The following is a 20,841-nucleotide window of genomic DNA, read 5'->3' on the forward strand; positions in this document are numbered from 1 at the left end:
CCGCCGGAAGCAGAAGCCAGGGGCATCCTGGGAACGCGGGGGGCCCATCACAACCCGCAACGTCATCAGCACGCGACGCTGCGGATTCAAGTTCCTCAGCGGACGCCGCGTCATCACTGTACCGACACGGTACAGTAGACTCTATCGGCCGGGAAATCGCCGATCTCCGGCTCGAGACGGTACAAGCTGAGGGGGAGACGACGTCCGCCCTCCAACAACGCCTGCCCATCTTCCGAGAATTCACATCTGAAGGGGGCGACTGGGCGGCGTTCCAGCGTCGCTTCCTGAGCCACCAAGAGATGGTGGGCTGGTCGGACGCACAGGCGCTCCGAGCACTACCGGCCACTTTGGATGACGACGCTCTCGCCTCGCTCCTCACCATCCCCAGGCAACAAAGGGCGACTCTTCAATCGGCCCTTCGACGGATGTCCGACGTGTACGGGCCTCCATCTGACGTCCGCAGCCGATTTTACGACAGGCGACGCCGCCCTAAAGAGTCTCCGTTGGCATTCCGGACCGCTCTACTGGCGATGGCAAGAGCGGGTTACCCTCGCATGGACGACGAGGCCATCGATGCCATCGTTCTCCAGAAGATGCTGGAGCTGGCGCGCGAGCTGCGCATCGTCATCCAAGCGGTGGACGACGACAGTATGTGCTCGCTACGAGCCGCTCGGTGCATCCACGCACATCTGCTGCTCCACACGGAATCGACCATCGCCGCCTCGGCTTCGACGTCGGAGCCTGCCAGCAGGGATGCCGAGTTCTCCCCCGACCGGGCCTTCATGGCGACCAGGTCAACGGGCTGGCGATCATCCGACCACGCTGGTCGCCGCAACGACCAGCAGCGGGGACGGCCTGCTCCACGCGGCGACGTGACGTGCTTCAACTGTGGCCGACGAGGCCACATCTCCTCTGACTGCCGTGCGCCTCGACAACGCCCCTCCGCATCCCGGGGCCAGGACTACAGGACGTCCACGGCATCGCGGCAAAACCAGGCAAGTCGCGACGCCTCTCACGCTCGGCCCTCATTCACACCATACACACTGCAACGCACCGTAAGAAGGGCTCGAGATTCGGCGTGTGATGGGGGGTATTCTGGCGTTTGTTCGCGGCCACTCGGACCTGGGCAGTGGTCTGAGTTGGCCCATAGGGTAGTCGCGGCGACGGCAGGTTCGTCCGTGGTTGTCGGATCAATCGAGGGTGTGGAATTTCGCGTGTTGGTCGATACTGGTGTGTCGGCTACGATCATTTCGGATCTGATTTACAATATACTGCCCGTACGATGCCGCCCCTTGGAACGGGTTTCTATCCCGTGTTTCGCCGCTAATGGCAGTTCACTTGGCATTATTGGGCAAATTCGGGCGCAAATTTCGATTGGAGACATTAAATTGGCAGGGCCTATTTTGGTCTCTTCTTCCCTCGCCGTGCCGTGTTTGTTAGGCACTGATTTTCTCGCGAAAATGCCTATTAAGATCCTTGTAGATCAAGGCTGCATCGAACTCCCGTCGGGTCGACGGATGGCGTTCTTGCCCACACTCTCACATCCGCGCATGGCTAGTGCCTCGGTGCAGGCGTTTGTTGCGAGCACAGTCCGCATTCCACCAGGGACACAAATGCTCGTGCCCTTGCAACTTAAAAAACCGCTAGCCCCGGAGGCCTCGGCACATGGCATTTTGCTGGGGCCTTCAAACGCAGCTGCTAAGGGGTTAGATTTGGTGGCTGCACAGACCCTCCTAGCAGCCGACAGGGAGCCGTTCTTGCAGGTTTTGAATGTCGGATTGTCCACAACCGTCATTCCGCAAGGAACTGTGCTCGCTCACGCGACCCCGGTGCCGTTGGGGACCGGAGTCGCGGGACACGTGCATGACACGCCGCAGGTCCCACCTCCTTCCGAATCGGATGAGAGATGGTTGGACGCGCTCTGCACAGACACGGGTGATCTGTCTCATTCGCAGCGAATTAAATTGCGCGCTCTTCTGCGAGAATTTTCCGATGTCTTTAGTAAATCTAAATTTGATATTGGCTGCACCAAGCTGCTGCGTCACCACATTGATACTGGTGACGCTGCCCCGATTCGACAAAACCCGTTTCGGCTTAGCCCGGCGGAGAAACAGCATGTTAAATCGGCTGTGGATGACATGCTGAAGGCCGATATAATTTCTCCCTCCACTAGTCCCTGGGGTGCTCCAATAGTGCTGGTCAAAAAGCACGATGGCAGTCTCCGTTTTTGCGTTGATTTTCGGCGCCTAAATAAAATCTCGGTAGCGGACGCCTACCCTCTCCCTCGTATGGACGAGTCATTGGATGCCCTGGCAGGGGCGCACTATTTCTCCACCTTGGACCTTCTGTCGGGGTTTTGGCAACTCCCCCTCGACGAATCGTCAAAACCTAAGACTGCTTTTCGGACACCACAGGGCCTTTTCGAGTTTAATAGATTGCCCATGGGTCTCCACTCGGCCCCAGCGACGTTCCAGAGGCTCATGGCGCTGGTCCTCGCTGGGCTCCAGTGGGACTCATGTCTCATTTATCTTGACGACGTCATCGTCTTTAGCCGCACGTTCGGCGAACACATCGAACGGTTGCGTGCTGTCTTCTTGAAAATGCGGGCCGCTAACTTGAAATTCAAGCCGCAGAAGTGTCACCTTCTGCGTGAGTCTGTGCGCTATCTGGGCCACATAGTTAGCCGCTCGGGCATTTCTACCGACCCTGAAAAAACCAAATGTGTTCAACATTGGCCGACCCCTACATCTGCGGGCGATGTTCGTAGTTTTATTGGTTTTGCGTCGTACTACCGCCGGTTTGATGCTGGGTTCGCGACGATTGCCAAGCCGCTCCACGCCCTTACGTCAAAAGGGGTGGCGTTTCATTGGGGGGACGCAGAACAGGCTGCGTTCGACTCCTTGCGGAACGCGCTCGTGACGGCACCGTCCCTTGCGTACCCCGATTTTTCCGTGCCATTCGTGTTGGACACCGACGCTAGCAATACGGGGATTGGGGGTGTTCTGTCACAAAAAGTTGATGGCATTGAAAGGGTTGTTGCCTATGGTAGCAGAGTCTTGTCTCTTGCTGAACAAAGATACTGTGTGACCAGACGTGAGCTGCTGGCCATTGTTTTTTTTATTCAGCAATACAGGCCGTACCTGTATGGTCAGCATTTTACCGTGCGATCTGATCATTCGGCTTTACAGTACGCTCTGCGGGTTTACCAACCGTCCGGGCAGCTTTCTCGGTGGCTCGAAGTCCTTCAGGACTACGATTTCAATGTCACTTACCGTAGGGGTGCACAACACACGAATGCCGATGCGTTGTCTCGCCTTCCGCCGGCTCAAAAATGTGCGTGTTTTTTGGGCTCGGGCCGTTGTAAGCCGCCACTGCCTGCGCAGGTCGCGCCTCTCACAACGGTGTCAGCCGCACTTCCCGCCGCCTCAGCGCCGATGTTGGATCATGCAGATCCAATGGCCAGTGACGATTTGCTGGGGCTAACTTTGGCCGAATGGGGTCGGCACCAGGGCGAGGACATGTCATTATTGAGGTTGCGTCGCCACGCGAATAATGCGGTTCCAAGACAGGGCAAATTTAATTCATTTGTCATGAAGCGTGGCTTGATGCATTGGGATGCTGACTCATGTCAACATAAAATCGTCGTGCCATCCGCCTTGCGATGCAAGGCCGTATGGGCGGCGCATGAGCGTTTATTGCACCTGGGTGTTCATAAGACCATTGGGTTGTTGCGGTTGCAATTTTTCTGGCCGGGCATGCTGCGCGACGTCACTGACATTTTGCTGGGATGCACCCATTGTGCGCAACGTAAACCGCCGGCTAAACCGGCATGTCCACCCCTGCAACCCATTTCGGTCTCTCGTATAAATGAGTTGGTGGCTCTCGATATTTTGGGCCCTTTTCCTACTACGCCACGGGGTAATAAGTACCTTCTGGTTGGGGTAGAGTATTTTACACGGTGGCCTATGGCCTGGGCCCTCCCCAACCAGTCGGTGGCGGCCGTTGTGGACGCCTTTGTTCAAGGCTACGTCCTGGACAAGGGCGCACCAGAACGGTTGCTGACCGATCAGGGAAGAAATTTTTCAGGAGCCTTGCTGACTGATGTGTGCCGCCTGTTGGGCACTAAGAAAGTGCGCACTTCGCCCTACCATCCCCAGACCGACGGCATGGTGGAGCGCCTTCATAGAACTCTCACCGCTATGTTATGCCATCAGGTCGATGAATCCCACCTCGATTGGGACTTGCAGGTTCCGGGGGTCCTCGCCGCATACCGTATGGCACCTCACGCGGCGACGGGATTTTCCCCGTTCTTTCTAATGTACGGCAGGGATGCCTTTCCTCCCGCCGACGTTCGGCTGGAAATCGAACAGCCACCGCAAAAGTCAAAGCTCGTTGACCACTTGCGATTCAACCTCCGTAAGTTGGCCGAGGCACGGGAGGCCGCCATTGAAAATTCGGGGAGTAATGAGAGCAGGGATAAATTGGGGGGTCGGCAATTGGAGCGAGGTTGTTAAAGTTGGAGAGCTTGGAGTGAACAGTGGGGAATTGAAGTTGGAGTCAACAGCAGGGAATTGAAGTGTGGAGAGCTTGGAGACAGAGTTGGAGAGACAGAGTTTGAGAGACAGAGTTGGAGACGGAGCTTGGAAACAGCATAGCGATAGCGGAGCTGAAGAAGAGAAGCAGCCAGCAGTGGAGAGAGCGTAGCGATGGCGGAGCTGAAGAAGAGAAGCAGCCAGCAGTGGAGAGAGCATAGCGATAGCGAAGCTGAACAGAGACGAAGCAGTTAGCAGTGGAGAGAGCATAGTGATGGTGATAGCGGTGAACAGAGACGAAGCAATTAGCAGTGGAGTGAGCATAGCGACGGTGATAGCGGAGAGCGGAGACGAAGAAGTTAGCGGCAGAGTAAGCGAAGTAATCATGGGGAGTGGAGAGACAAAGGTGGCGAGCGAGTCGAGTTAAGCACGGTGAGCGAGCCGTGATGACATGGATACTGTAAAATATTGAGGACATGCTGAAAGTTGTAAATAAAGCGGTGTTCGAAGAAAGACAAAAGTTGTCCGAGTGAAATCGAACACTACATTGGGTGTCAGAGTGACTACGAACCATGCCGAGATGTCAAGGAAGGCGGCCAAGAAGAAGAACGTGCCGGTGGACTCATCCGACGACAGCAACGACGAGGACGTGCTGCCCGTGTCCTGCCAAGTGGCCGATACTCCTCCGGAGGGCCTGGTTGAACGAGAGTCTAGAGAATGAGACAGCGGTTCGAGCGAGGCCGAGACCCCCGCACCGTCGGGTGATTGGAGAGTCCTCATGGCCCAGTGGGAGGCCAGGATGGCGACATTGACGGAGGCGTTTAACCGCTTTGTGACATCGGACCAGGTGCAACCGACGGTGTCAAGTCGACTAGCAGATGTTGCCGCGGGGTCGGAGCGATTGGAGAAATCCGACGACGATGAAGCTCCACCGTTGGGAACAGCACGGCGACTTCATGTGCAGCGGTTCGAGGCCAAAGTTGGGGATTGGACGGCATTTACAAGACGGTTCCGAGCGGCTTATCAATCTCTGGAGTGGACTGAGGGTGCCGCTCTGCGGGCACTGCCGACGGCCCTCGATGATGATACCTTGGCGACATTTAATGGATTCCCTGCCACCGTCAGGTCAACACTGGACGGGGCATTCGCGGCAATGAGCAAGGTGTACGAGCCGCGGTCAGTCGCCAAACGTAGATTCCAGCAAAGGAAGCGGGAGGGCACGGAATCCCCTCTTGCATTCCGCAGCGCGCTGTTGGCCCTCGCTCAAGTAGCATACCTGGCGATGGACCAAGAGGCCTGGATTCCTTGCTGCAGGAGAAGCTTTTGCAGTTGGCCAAGGAGCTACGAGTCGTCCTTTCGCTTCCTGACAGCAACAACGACGACGACATGTCGTCTCTACAGATCGCCAGGAACATCAAAGTCAACCTGGACCTCCGCGATGAGCCAGCGGTGGTGGGTGCGCAGCCGCTGTTGCTGAGCGCTGCCGCGTCCGAGAGCGCGGTGGCGGTGGGCGAGGCACCGCCGATTGCAGCGGCGGCCGGGGTGCCACCCGCGGGCATGCTGCGTCGCCCCGCGGTGTATGGATGTGCTACGAGTGCAGACGGAGAGGTCATCTTGCCCGCGACTGCTGGTGGCGCAGGGGCGGCCTTTCAAGGGCGCCGACCAGCTACAACCGAGGATTCCCCCAGGACCGAGGATTCCGGGTGAGTCGCGATACATTCAATACACGGCCGCTCTTTCCACATCACCCATCTGCGTCATCTCACCCATTCACATCTCATTCATATGTTGCGCACGGTCAGGACGTGTGGAGCGCGTTGGTGCATCGTGTTTTGGGAGCTGCGCCGGGGTCGTCGGATGTGATGGCACTTATTCAAGGGGTGATGGTCAGAGTTATTGTTGACACGGGGGCTTCTGCGACCCTTATCTCGTTACAAACTTTTTGCTTATTGCCAACTTCGCCCCAGGCCCTAGAACCGGTTGACGGGCCGTGCATAGCAGCAAATGTTGGCAGTCTCGGTATTATGGGTTGTATGGTCGCGACGAATCAAATTGGGGAAGTGAGCGTTACGGGGAATGTTTTGGTTTCCAAGGCCTTGGCGGTACCATGTTTGTTGGGAACGGATTTTTTGCAAAGGATGCCACTTAGAATTTTTATAAAGAAAGGGGTGTTTGGAATTGCCATCGGGAAAATGTCTAAAATTTTTGGGAACGCCTTCTAAGCTTGCCGTTGCGAACGCCGTGGTGCAGGCCGTGGTGAGCCGCACCGTTCGCGTTCCCCCTGGCACGCAGATGCTTGTGCCGCTGCGCTTTAAAAAACAGTTGCCTTTCAGCGAGTAACAGGAGGGTATATTGCTGACGCCCTCAGATGCTGTATCACGGATGCCCACTTTGGTAGGGGCTTTGACTATTGTACCGGCAAATTGCGACCCTTTAATACAAATTGTAAACGTGGGACACGAACCGGTCGTCATTCTGGAGGGTACAACGTTAGCGCATGCAACGGCAGCGCCGGGTCCGGAAGGGGAGGCGTGTTTGGCAACGGGACAGAGTGAGATGTTGCCGGGTGATGGAGATGATCCGGACTGGTTGCGAGATCTATATATGCAAAACCCCGAGCTAACGCCTGTGCAGCGGTCGCGCCTCCATGGGTTTCCCTTTGAATTCAAAGATGTGTTCAGCATGATTACATGATAACACAGACACTACGGGTTATGTTGGGTCAGCCTGTAGCGAAGGCAAATACAGTGCAGGTTATATTAGGGCAATTAAGCTGGGTGAACCAAGGACGGCTGTGATTGGCTGGAGCTGTTGCCAAGGCTAGAGTGGCACCTAAAGGTCTGGAGGAGAAACAGGTTCGAATGATGCGGAGCGTCGTTGGGACGCGGACTAATTAATTGGGGAGTAATGAGAGCGGGGATAAATTGGGGGGTCGGCAATTGGAGCAAGGTTGTTGAAGTTGGAGAGCTTGGAGTGAACAGCGGGGAATTGAAGTGTGGAGAGCTTGGAGACAGAGAGTTGGAGAGACAGAGTTGGAGACTGTGCTTGGAAATAGCGTAGCGATAGCGGAGCTGAAGAAGAGAAGCAGCCAGCAGTGGAGAGAGCGTAGCGATAGCGGAGCTGAAGAAGAGAAGCAGCCAGCAGTGGAGAGAGCGTAGCGATAGCGAAGCTGAACAGAGACGAAGCAGTTAGCAGTGGAGAGAGCATAGTGACGGTGATATCGGAGAGCAGAGATGAAGAAGTTAGCATCGGAGTAAGCGAAGTAATCGTGGGGAGTGGAGAGACAAAGGTGGCGAGCGAGTAGAGTGAAGCACGACGAGTGAGCCGTGGCGACATGGATACTGTAAAATATTGAGGACATGCTGAGAGTTGTAAATAAAACGGTGTTCAAAGAAAGACAAAAGTTGTCCGAGTGAAATCGAACACTACACATGTGTAGAGGTGTTAACTACGCGCTGTTGCGTAACCCGCGTTGCCACCAGGGCGGTGCAGCATTACCCCTGGGTACAACGGTTGGGGTCAGTCAAGGTGAAACGGATCGTGGCCAGGGTTTGGTGCGAACCAATCAGACGGTTCCACGTGGGAATGTATGATTGGTTCTACCTGGCCACGAAGGGGTACAAGACGGGTGACCCAACGGACCTCGAGGAGTTCTCTCCCTGCACGAAGATAGAAGACTGGGCTGAAGCCTAGCTAGGACCCTGGACCAGCCTTTCAGCCCTTCTAAGGGCTAAGGCTCGGCATACCCAGTGGTCAGGACCCACCGGGCCAGCGGTGGGTCAGATAGCCTCCCCTAGGTCCTAGCCGGAGGACTAGGATAGCGGTAGACGTGTGAGTCCCGCCAAGTCCGGAGGTTGTACCTCCTTAGGTATCAAGGAGGTTAGCGGTAGACGTGTGAGTCCCGCCAGGTCCGGAGGCTGTACCTCCCTAGGGTATCGGGTGAGGGGACCGAATATCCCTCTGTGTGTGTTAAGCGTTGTATAAGGAAATAATACAATAAACAGAGTGTGCCTCCATAAGAAGTCTGCTCGTCCTTACAACACTACAACTGGAGTCAGAAGTGGTTGGAAATGGAAACCAGAAGTTCAGCCCACGCGCGGAGCCAGAACGAAGATAACGCTGTCTCACCTGCATGCACCGCCAGCTCCGCTGAAAACGCTGCCGCGTTGACGGCCGCCCAGCCACCGGTTGAGCAGCCGGTTGCTCCCCCTGCCATGGGGGACGGACTCAGGGCAGCACACGGCCGTCTCGCTCAACTCCTACACGCCGCGGCCTCCATTCTCGAAGAGATCAACTTGGAGGTTGCGGGCAGGCCGAGTCAACCGCCGGCAGACGTTCCCGCCATCGGCCAGGGCAGACATTTTGATTTTCCCGCCGGGGAACCACGTGATTCCGCCGGAAGCGGAAGCCAGGGGCATCCTGGGAACGCGGGGGGCCCATCACAACCCGCAACGTCATCAGCACGCGACGCTGCGGATTCAAGTTCCTCAGTGGACGCCGCGTCATCACTGTACCGACACGGTACAGTAGACTCTATCGGCCGGGAAATCGCCGATCTCCGGCTCGAGACGGTACAAGCTGAGGGGGAGACGACGTCCGCCCTCCAACAACGCCTGCCCATCTTCCGAGAATTCACATCTGAAGGGGGCGACTGGGCGGCGTTCCAGCGTCGCTTCCTGAGCCACCAAGAGATGGTGGGCTGGTCGGACGCACAGGCGCTCCGAGCACTACCGGCCACTTTGGATGACGACGCTCTCGCCTCGCTCCTCACCATCCCCAGGCAACAAAGGGCGACTCTTCAATCGGCCCTTCGACGGATGTCCGACGTGTACGGGCCTCCATCTGACGTCCGCAGCCGATTTTACGACAGGCGACGCTGCCCTAAAGAGTCTCCGTTGGCATTCCGGACCGCTCTACTGGCGATGGCAAGAGCGGGTTACCCTCGCATGGACGACGAGGCCATCGATGCCATCGTTCTCCAGAAGATGCTGGAGCTGGCGCGCGAGCTGCGCATCGTCATCCAAGCGGTGGACGATGACAGTATGTGCTCGCTACGAGCCGCTCGGTGCATCCACGCACATCTGCTGCTCCACACGGAATCGACCATCGCCGCCTCGGCTTCGACGTCGGAGCCTGCCAGCAGGGATGCCGAGTTCTCCCCCGACCGGGCCTTCATGGCGACCAGGTCAACGGGCCGGCGATCGTCCGACCACGCTGGTCGCCGCAACGACCAGCAGCGGGGACGGCCTGCTCCACGCGGCGACGTGACGTGCTTCAACTGTGGCCGACGAGGCCACATCTCCTCTGACTGCCGTGTGCCTCGACAACGCCCCTCCGCATCCCGGGGCCAGGACTACAGGACGTCCACGGCATCGCGGCAAAACCAGGCAAGTCGCGACGCCTCTCACGCTCGGCCCTCATTCACACCATACACACTGCAACGCACCGTAAGAAGGGCTCGCGATTCGGCGTGTGATGGGGGGTATTCTGGCGTTTGTTCGCGGCCACTCGGACCTGGGCAGTGGTCTGAGTTGGCCCATAGGGTAGTCGCGGCGACGGCAGGTTCGTCCGTGGTTGTCGGATCAATCGAGGGTGTGGAATTTCGCGTGTTGGTCGATACTGGTGCGTCGGCTACGATCATTTTGGATCTGATTTACAATATACTGCCCGTACGATGCCGCCCCTTGGAACGGGTTTCTATCCCGTGTTTCGCCGCTAATGGCAGTTCACTTGGCATTATTGGGCAAATTCGGGCGCAAATTTCGATTGGAGACATTAAATTGGCAGGGCCTATTTTGGTCTCTTCTTCCCTCGCCGTGCCGTGTTTGTTAGGCACTGATTTTCTCGCGAAAATGCCTATTAAGATCCTTGTAGATCAAGGCTGCATCGAACTCCCGTCGGGTCGACGGATGGCGTTCTTGCCCACACTCTCACATCCGCGCATGGCTAGTGCCTCGGTGCAGGCGTTTGTTGCGAGCACAGTCCGCATTCCACCAGGGACACAAATGCTCGTGCCCTTGCAACTTAAAAAACCGCTAGCCCCGGAGGCCTCGGCACATGGCATTTTGCTGGGGCCTTCAAACGCAGCTGCTAAGGGGTTAGATTTGGTGGCTGCACAGACCCTCGTAGCAGCCGACAGGGAGCCGTTCTTGCAGGTTTTGAATGTCGGATTGTCCACAACCGTCATTCCGCAAGGAACTGTGCTCGCTCACGCGACCCCGGTGCCGTTGGGGACCGGAGTCGCGGGACACGTGCATGACACGCCGCAGGTCCCACCTCCTTCCGAATCGGATGAGAGATGGTTGGACGCGCTCTGCACAGACACGGGTGATCTGTCTCATTCGCAGCGAATTAAATTGCGCGCTCTTCTGCGAGAATTTTCCGATGTCTTTAGTAAATCTAAATTTGATATTGGCTGCACCAAGCTGCTGCGTCACCACATTGATACTGGTGACGCTGCCCCGATTCGACAAAACCCGTTTCGGCTTAGCCCGGCGGAGAAACAGCATGTTAAATCGGCTGTGGATGACATGCTGAAGGCCGATATAATTTCTCCCTCCACTAGTCCCTGGGGTGCTCCAATAGTGCTGGTCAAAAAGCACGATGGCAGTCTCCGTTTTTGCGTTGATTTTCGGCGCCTAAATAAAATCTCGGTAGCGGACGCCTACCCTCTCCCTCGTATGGACGAGTCATTGGATGCCCTGGCAGGGGCGCACTATTTCTCCACCTTGGACCTTCTGTCGGGGTTTTGGCAACTCCCCCTCGACGAATCGTCAAAACCTAAGACTGCTTTTCGGACACCACAGGGCCTTTTCGAGTTTAATAGATTGCCCATGGGTCTCCACTCGGCCCCAGCGACGTTCCAGAGGCTCATGGCGCTGGTCCTCGCTGGGCTCCAGTGGGACTCATGTCTCATTTATCTTGACGACGTCATCGTCTTTAGCCGCACGTTCGGCGAACACATCGAACGGTTGCGTGCTGTCTTCTTGAAAATGCGGGCCGCTAACTTGAAATTCAAGCCGCAGAAGTGTCACCTTCTGCGTGAGTCTGTGCGCTATCTGGGCCACATAGTTAGCCGCTCGGGCATTTCTACCGACCCTGAAAAAACCAAATGTGTTCAACATTGGCCGACCCCTACATCTGCGGGCGATGTTCGTAGTTTTATTGGTTTTGCGTCGTACTACCGCCGGTTTGTTGCTGGGTTCGCGACGATTGCCAAGCCGCTCCACGCCCTTACGTCAAAAGGGGTGGCGTTTCATTGGGGGGACGCAGAACAGGCTGCGTTCGACTCCTTGCGGAACGCGCTCGTGACGGCACCGTCCCTTGTGTACCCCGATTTTTCCGTGCCATTCGTGTTGGACACCGACGCTAGCAATACGGGGATTGGGGGTGTTCTGTCACAAAAAGTTGATGGCATTGAAAGGGTTGTTGCCTATGGTAGCAGAGTCTTGTCTCTTGCTGAACAAAGATACTGTGTGACCAGACGTGAGCTGCTGGCCATTGTTTTTTTTATTCAGCAATACAGGCCGTACCTGTATGGTCAGCATTTTACCGTGCGATCTGATCATTCGGCTTTACAGTACGCTCTGCGGGTTGACCAACCGTCCGGGCAGCTTTCTCGGTGGCTCGAAGTCCTTCAGGACTACGATTTCAATGTCACTTACCGTAGGGGTGCACAACACACGAATGCCGATGCGTTGTCTCGCCTTCCGCCGGCTCAAAAATGTGCGTGTTTTTTGGGCTCGGGCCGTTGTAAGCCGCCACTGCCTGCGCAGGTCGCGCCTCTCACAACGGTGTCAGCCGCACTTCCCGCCGCCTCAGCGCCGATGTTGGATCATGTGTACGAGCCGCGGTCAGTCGCCAAACGTAGATTCCAGCAAAGGAAGCGGGAGGGCACGGAATCCCCTCTTGCATTCCGCAGCGCGCTGTTGGCCCTCGCTCAAGTAGCATACCTGGCGATGGACCAGGAGGCCTGGATTCCTTGCTGCAGGAGAAGCTTTTGCAGTTGGCCAAGGAGCTACGAGTCGTCCTTTCGCTTCCTGACAGCAACAACGACGACGACATGTCGTCTCTACAGATCGCCAGGAACATCAAAGTCAACCTGGACCTCCGCGATGAGCCAGCGGTGGTGGGTGCGCAGCCGCTGTTGCTGAGCGCTGCCGCGTCCGAGAGCGCGGTGGCGGTGGGCGAGGCACCGCCGATTGCAGCGGCGGCCGGGGTGCCACCCGCGGGCATGCTGCGTCGCCCCGCGGTGTATGGATGTGCTACGAGTGCAGACGGAGAGGTCATCTTGCCCGCGACTGCTGGTGGCGCAGGGGCGGCCTTCCAAGGGCGCCGACCAGCTACAACCGAGGATTCCCCCAGGACCGAGGATTCCGGGTGAGTCGCGATACATTCAATACACGGCCGCTCTTTCCACATCACCCATCTGCGTCATCTCACCCATTCACATCTCATTCATATGTTGCGCACGGTCAGGACGTGTGGAGCGCGTTGGTGCATCGTGTTTTGGGAGCTGCGCCGGGGTCGTCGGATGTGATGGCACTTATTCAAGGGGTGATGGTCAGAGTTATTGTTGACACGGGGGCTTCTGCGACCCTTATCTCGTTACAAACTTTTTGCTTATTGCCAACTTCGCCCCAGGCCCTAGAACCGGTTGACGGGCCGTGCATAGCAGCAAATGTTGGCAGTCTCGGTATTATGGGTTGTATGGTCGCGACGAATCAAATTGGGGAAGTGAGCGTTACGGGGAATGTTTTGGTTTCCAAGGCCTTGGCAGTACCGTGTTTGTTGGGAACGGATTTTTTGCAAAGGATGCCACTTAGAATTTTTATAAAGAAAGGGGTGTTTGGAATTGCCATCGGGAAAATGTCTAAAATTTTTGGGAATGCCTTCTAAGCTTGCCGTTGCGAACGCCGTGGTGCAGGCCGTGGTGAGCCGCACCGTTCGCGTTCCGCCTGGCACGCAGATGCTTGTGCCGCTGCGCTTTAAAAAACAGTTGCCTTTCAGCAAGTAACAGGAGGGTATATTGCTGACGCCCTCAGATGCTGTATCACGGATGCCCACTTTGGTAGGGGCTTTGACTATTGTACCGGCAAATTGCGACCCTTTAATACAAATTGTAAACGTGGGACACGAACCGGTCGTCATTCTGGAGGGTACAACGTTAGCGCATGCAACGGCAGCGCCGGGTCCGGAAGGGGAGGCGTGTTTGGCAACGGGACAGAGTGAGATGTTGCCGGGTGATGGAGATGATCCGGACTGGTTGCGAGATCTATATATGCAAAACCCCGAACTAACGCCTGTGCAGCGGTCGCGCCTCCATGGGTTTCCCTTTGAATTCAAAGATGTGTTCAGCGTGATTACATGATAACACAGACACTACGGGTTATGTTGGGTCAGCCTGTAGCGAAGGCAAATACAGTGCAGGTTATATTAGGGCAATTAAGCTGGGTGAACCAAGGACGGCTGTGATTGGCTGGAGCTGTTGCCAAGGCTAGAGTGGCACCTAAAGGTCTGGAGGAGAAACAGGTTCGAACGATGCGGAGCGTCGTTGGGACGCGGACTAATTAATTGGAGAGTAATGAGAGCGGGGATAAATTGGGGGGTCGGCAATTGGAGCAAGGTTGTTGAAGTTGGAGAGCTTGGAGTGAACAGCGGGGAATTGAAGTGTGGAGAGCTTGGAGACAGAGAGTTGGAGAGACAGAGTTGGAGACTGTGCTTGGAAATAGCGTAGCGATAGCGGAGCTGAAGAAGAGAAGCAGCCAGCAGTGGAGAGAGCGTAGCGATAGCGGAGCTGAAGAAGAGAAGCAGCCAGCAGTGGAGAGAGCGTAGCGATAGCGAAGCTGAACAGAGACGAAGCAGTTAGCAGTGGAGAGAGCATAGTGACGGTGATATCGGAGAGCAGAGATGAAGAAGTTAGCATCGGAGTAAGCGAAGTAATCGTGGGGAGTGGAGAGACAAAGGTGGCGAGCGAGTAGAGTGAAGCACGACGAGCGAGCCGTGGCGACATGGATACTGTAAAATATTGAGGACATGCTGAGAGTTGTAAATAAAACGGTGTTCAAAGAAAGACAAAAGTTGTCCGAGTGAAATCGAACACTACACATGTGTAGAGGTGTTAACTACGCGCTGTTGCGTAACCCGCGTTACCACCAGGGCGGTGCAGCATTACCCCTGGGTACAACGGTTGGGGTCAGTCGAGGTGAAACGGATCGTGGCCAGGGTTTGGTGCGAACCAATCAGACGGTTCCACGTGGGAATGTATGATTGGTTCTACCTGGCCACGAAGGGGTATAAGACGGGTGACCCAACGGACCTCGAGGAGTTCTCTCCCTGCACGAAGATAGAAGACTGGGCTGAAGCCTAGCTAGGACCCTGGACCAGCCTTTCAGCCCTTCTAAGGGCTAAGGCTCGGCATACCCAGTGGTCAGGACCCACCGGGCCAGCGGTGGGTCAGATAGCCTCCCCTAGGTCCTAGCCGGAGGACTAGGATAGCGGTAGACGTGTGAGTCCCGCCAAGTCCGGAGGTTGTACCTCCTTAGGTATCAAGGAGGTTAGCGGTAGACGTGTGAGTCCCGCCAGGTCCGGAGGCTGTACCTCCCTAGGGTATCGGGTGAGGGGACCGAATATCCCTCTGTGTGTGTTAAGCGTTGTATAAGGAAATAATACAATAAACAGAGTGTGCCTCCATAAGAAGTCTGCTCGTCCTTACAACACTACAACTGGAGTCAGAAGTGGTTGGAAATGGAAACCAGAAGTTCAGCCCACGCGCGGAGCCAGAACGAAGATAACGCTGTCTCACCTGCATGCACCGCCAGCTCCGCTGAAAACGCTGCCGCGTTGACGGCCGCCCAGCCACCGGTTGAGCAGCCGGTTGCTCCCCCTGCCATGGGGGACGGACTCAGGGCAGCACACGGCCGTCTCGCTCAACTCCTACACGCCACGGCCTCCATTCTCGAAGAGATCAACTTGGAGGTTGCGGGCAGGCCGAGTCAACCGCCGGCAGACGTTCCCGCCATCGGCCAGGGCAGACATTTTGATTTTCCCGCCGGGGAACCACGTGATTCCGCCGGAAGCGGAAGCCAGGGGCATCCTGGGAACGCGGGGGGCCCATCACAACCCGCAACGTCATCAGCACGCGACGCTGCGGATTCAAGTTCCTCAGCGGACGCCGCGTCATCACTGTACCGACACGGTACAGTAGACTATCGGCCGGGAAATCGCCGATCTCCGGCTCGAGACGGTACAAGCTGAGGGGGAGACGACGTCCGCCCTCCAACAACGCCTGCCCATCTTCCGAGAATTCACATCTGAAGGGGGCGACTGGGCGGCGTTCCAGCGTCGCTTCCTGAGCCACCAAGAGATGGTGGGCTGGTCGGACGCACAGGCGCTCCGAGCACTACCGGCCACTTTGGATGACGACGCTCTCGCCTCGCTCCTCACCATCCCCAGGCAACAAAGGGCGACTCTTCAATCGGCCCTTCGACGGATGTCCGACGTGTACGGGCCTCCATCTGACGTCCGCAGCCGATTTTACGACAGGCGACGCCGCCCTAAAGAGTCTCCGTTGGCATTCCGGACCGCTCTACTGGCGATGGCAAGAGCGGGTTACCCTCGCATGGACGACGAGGCCATCGATGCCATCGTTCTCCAGAAGATGCTGGAGCTGGCGCGCGAGCTGCGCATCGTCATCCAAGCGGTGGACGATGACAGTATGTGCTCGCTACGAGCCGCTCGGTGCATCCACGCACATCTGCTGCTCCACACGGAATCGACCATCGCCGCCTCGGCTTCGACGTCGGAGCTTGCCAGCAGGGATGCCGAGTTCTCCCCCGACCGGGCCTTCATGGCGACCAGGTCAACGGGCCGGCGATCGTCCGACCACGCTGGTCGCCGCAACGACCAGCAGCGGGGACGGCCTGCTCCATGCGGCGACGTGACGTGCTTCAACTGTGGCCGACGAGGCCACATCTCCTCTGACTGCCGTGCGCCTCGACAACGCCCCTCCGCATCCCGGGGCCAGGACTACAGGACGTCCACGGCATCGCGGCAAAACCAGGCAAGTCGCGACGCCTCTCACGCTCGGCCCTCATTCACACCATACACACTGCAACGCACCATAAGAAGGGCTCGCGATTCGGCGTGTGATGGGGGGTATTCTGGCGTTTGTTCGCGGCCACTCGGACCTGGGCAGTGGTCTGAGTTGGCCCATAGGGTAGTCGCGGCGACGGCAGGTTCGTCCGTGGTTGTCGGATCAATCGAGGGTGTGGAATTTCGCGTGTTGGTCGATACTGGTGCGTCGGCTACGATCATTTCGGATCTGATTTACAATATACTGCCCGTACGATGCCGCCCCTTGGAACGGGTTTCTATCCCGTGTTTCGCCGCTAATGGCAGTTCACTTGGCATTATTGGGCAAATTCGGGCGCAAATTTCGATTGGAGACATTAAATTGGCAGGGCCTATTTTGGTCTCTTCTTCCCTCGCCGTGCCGTGTTTGTTAGGCACTGATTTTCTCGCGAAAATGCCTATTAAGATCCTTGTAGATCAAGGCTGCATCGAACTCCCGTCGGGTCGACGGATGGCGTTCTTGCCCACACTCTCACATCCGCGCATGGCTAGTGCCTCGGTGCAGGCGTTTGTTGCGAGCACAGTCCGCATTCCACTAGGGACACAAATGCTCGTGCCCTTGCAACTTAAAAAACCGCTAGCCCCGGAGGCCTCGGCACATGGCATTTTGCTGGGGCCTTCAAACGCAGCTGCTAAGGGGTTAGATTTGGTGGCTGCACAGACCCTCGTAGCAGCCGACAGGGAGCCGTTCTTGCAGGTTTTGAATGTCGGATTGTCCACAACCGTCATTCCGCAAGGAACTGTGCTCGCTCACGCGACCCCGGTGCCGTTGGGGACCGGAGTCGCGGGACACGTGCATGACACGCCGCAGGTCCCACCTCCTTCCGAATCGGATGAGAGATGGTTGGACGCGCTCTGCACAGACACGGGTGATCTGTCTGATTCGCAGCGAATTAAATTGCGCGCTCTTCTGCGAGAATTTTCCGATGTCTTTAGTAAATCTAAATTTGATATTGGCTGCACCAAGCTGCTGCGTCACCACATTGATACTGGTGACGCTGCCCCGATTCGACAAAACCCGTTTCGGCTTAGCTCGGCGGAGAAACAGCATGTTAAATCGGCTGTGGATGACATGCTGAAGGCCGATATAATTTCTCCCTCCACTAGTCCCTGGGGTGCTCCAATAGTGCTGGTCAAAAAGCACGATGGTAGTCTCCGTTTTTGCGTTGATTTTCGGCGCCTAAATAAAATCTCGGTAGCGGACGCCTACCCTCTCCCTCGTATGGACGAGTCATTGGATGCCCTGGCAGGGGCGCACTATTTCTCCACCTTGGACCTTCTGTCGGGGTTTTGGCAACTCCCCCTCGACGAATCGTCAAAACCTAAGACTGCTTTTCGGACACCACAGGGCCTTTTCGAGTTTAATAGATTGCCCATGGGTCTCCACTCGGCCCCAGCGACGTTCCAGAGGCTCATGGAGCTGGTCCTCGCTGGGCTCCAGTGGGACTCATGTCTCATTTATCTTGACGACGTCATCGTCTTTAGCCGCACGTTCGGCGAACACATCGAACGGTTGCGTGCTGTCTTCTTGAAAATGCGGGCCGCTAACTTGAAATTCAAGCCGCAGAAGTGTCACCTTCTGCGTGAGTCTGTGCGCTATCTGGGCCACATAGTTAGCCGCTCGGGCATTTCTACCGACCCTGAAAAAAACAAATGTGTTCAACATTGGCCGACCCCTACATCTGCGGGCGATGTTCGTAGTTTTATTGGTTTTGCGTCGTACTACCGCCGGTTTGTTGCTGGGTTCGCGACGATTGCCAAGCCGCTCCACGCCCTTACGTCAAAAGGGGTGGCGTTTCATTGGGGGGACGCAGAACAGGCTGCGTTCGACTCCTTGCGGAACGCGCTCGTGACGGCACCGTCCCTTGCGTACCCCGATTTTTCCGTGCCATTCGTGTTGGACACCGACGCTAACAATACGGGGATTGTGGGTGTTCTGTCACAAAAAGTTGATGGCATTGAAAGGGTTGTTGCCTATGGTAGCAGAGTCTTGTCTCTTGCTGAACAAAGATACTGTGTGACCAGACGTGAGCTGCTGGCCATTGTTTTTTTTATTCAGCAATACAGGCCGTACCTGTATGGTCAGCATTTTACCGTGCGATCTGATCATTCGGCTTTACAGTACGCTCTGCGGGTTGACCAACCGTCCGGGCAGCTTTCTCGGTGGCTCGAAGTCCTTCAGGACTACGATTTCAATGTCACTTACCGTAGGGGTGCACAACACACGAATGCCGATGCGTTGTCTCGCCTTCCGCCGGCTCAAAAATGTGCGTGTTTTTTCGGCTCGGGCCGTTGTAAGCCGCCACTGCCTGCGCAGGTCGCGCCTCTCACAACGGTGTCAGCCGCACTTCCCGCCGCCTCAGCGCCGATGTTGGATCATGCAGATCCAATGGCCAGTGACGATTTGCTGGGACTAACTTTGGCCGAATGGGGTCGGCACCAGGGCGAGGACATGTCATTATTGAGGTTGCGTCGCCACGCGAATAATGCGGTTCCAAGACAGGGCAAATTTAATTCATTTGTCATGAAGCGTGGCTTGTTGATGCATTGGGATGCTGACTCGTGTCAACATAAAATCGTCGTGCCATCCGCCTTGCGATGCAAGGCCGTATGGGCGGCGCATGAGCGTTTATTGCACCTGGGTGTTCATAAGACCATTGGGTTGTTGCGGTTGCAATTTTTCTGGCCGGGCATGCTGCGCGACGTCACTGACATTTTGCTGGGATGCACCCATTGTGCGCAACGTAAACCGCCGGCTAAACCGGCATGTCCACCCCTGCAACCCATTTCGGTCTCTCGTATAAATGAGTTGGTGGCTCTCGATATTTTGGGCCCTTTTCCTACTACGCCACGGGGTAATAAGTACCTTCTGGTTGGGGTAGAGTATTTTACACGGTGGCCTATGGCCTGGGCCCTCCCCAACCAGTCGGTGGCGGCCGTTGTGGACGCCTTTGTTCAAGGCTACGTCCTGGACAAGGGCGCACCAGAACGGTTGCTGACCGATCAGGGAAGAAATTTTTCAGGAGCCTTGCTGACTGATGTGTGCCGCCTGTTGGGCACTAAGAAAGTGCGCACTTCGCCCTACCATCCCCAGACCGACGGCATGGTGGAGCGCCTTCATAGAACTCTCACCGCTATGTTATGCCATCAGGTCGATGAATCCCACCTCGATTGGGACTTGCAGGTTCCGGGGGTCCTCGCCGCATACCGTATGGCACCTCACGCGGCGACGGGATTTTCCCCGTTCTTTCTAATGTACGGCAGGGATGCCTTTCCTCCCGCCGACGTTCGGCTGGACATCAAACAGCCACCGCAAAAGTCAAAGCTCGTTGACCACTTGCGATTCAACCTCCGTAAGTTGGCCGAGGCACGGGAGGCCGCCATTGAAAATTCGGCTTCCCGCCAAAGGGCGAATTTGCGACTGTGGGACCCTCGGTCGTACACGCATCGGTGGGCACCGGGAGACAGGGCATGGCTCCACTGCCCCCAAGTGCCAGTGTCCACGTCGGCCAAACTCCTCAGACCATGGCGAGGCCCGGTTGAGGTAGTGGAAGTCCTGCGTCCCCAATGTGTTAAAATTAGCTGGGGACGGCGTCGCTGGTGCGTTCACCCCTCTCGGTTAAAACCCTTCGTCACGCCACGCGTCCCTCCACAACACACACGACATGGGGGCCGAGTGTGCGACGCGTCCGACGAGCCGGATGTTGCCCCGTTGGTGCCTAACCCGCAGCGCAGGCGTGTCATTCCTCCTGCAGATGACGCGGGAGTGACGGCTCCATGCAGGCCACGTTCGGCCTCAATGGACCGTGGAGCAGCAGGTGTCCCCGTGGAGATGCATAAAGGCCCACCGGATGCTCTGGCTCATCCTCCTCCTTCCCTTGTGCCGCCGACAAAGCCTGCCATCCCCTACGATGGTCCCGCGAAACGCACGCGCGCGAAATCTCGCCGGTTGTTATAATGTTTTTTTGGCATGTCTAGTGCCTTGTACATACGTTATGTTGTTAAGGGGGGTATTTATAGGGGTTTAATTGTTCTTGTTGTTCGTGAGGCACACTCACAATTCTTCTACCGTTGGTAATTTCGGAGTTTCCCATTGTTGCAGCCGGGACGGCTGGAGCTTCCGAAGGAGGGGGTGATGTAGAGGTGTTAACTACGCGCTGTTGCGTAACCCGCGTTG

This window comes from Petromyzon marinus (genome assembly GCF_048934315.1).
Source record: "Petromyzon marinus isolate PM22_M1 ecotype Great Lakes invasive population chromosome 84 unlocalized genomic scaffold, UKy_Petmar_22M1.pri1.0 chr84_unloc.4, whole genome shotgun sequence".
Classification (NCBI taxonomy): domain Eukaryota; kingdom Metazoa; phylum Chordata; class Hyperoartia; order Petromyzontiformes; family Petromyzontidae; genus Petromyzon; species Petromyzon marinus.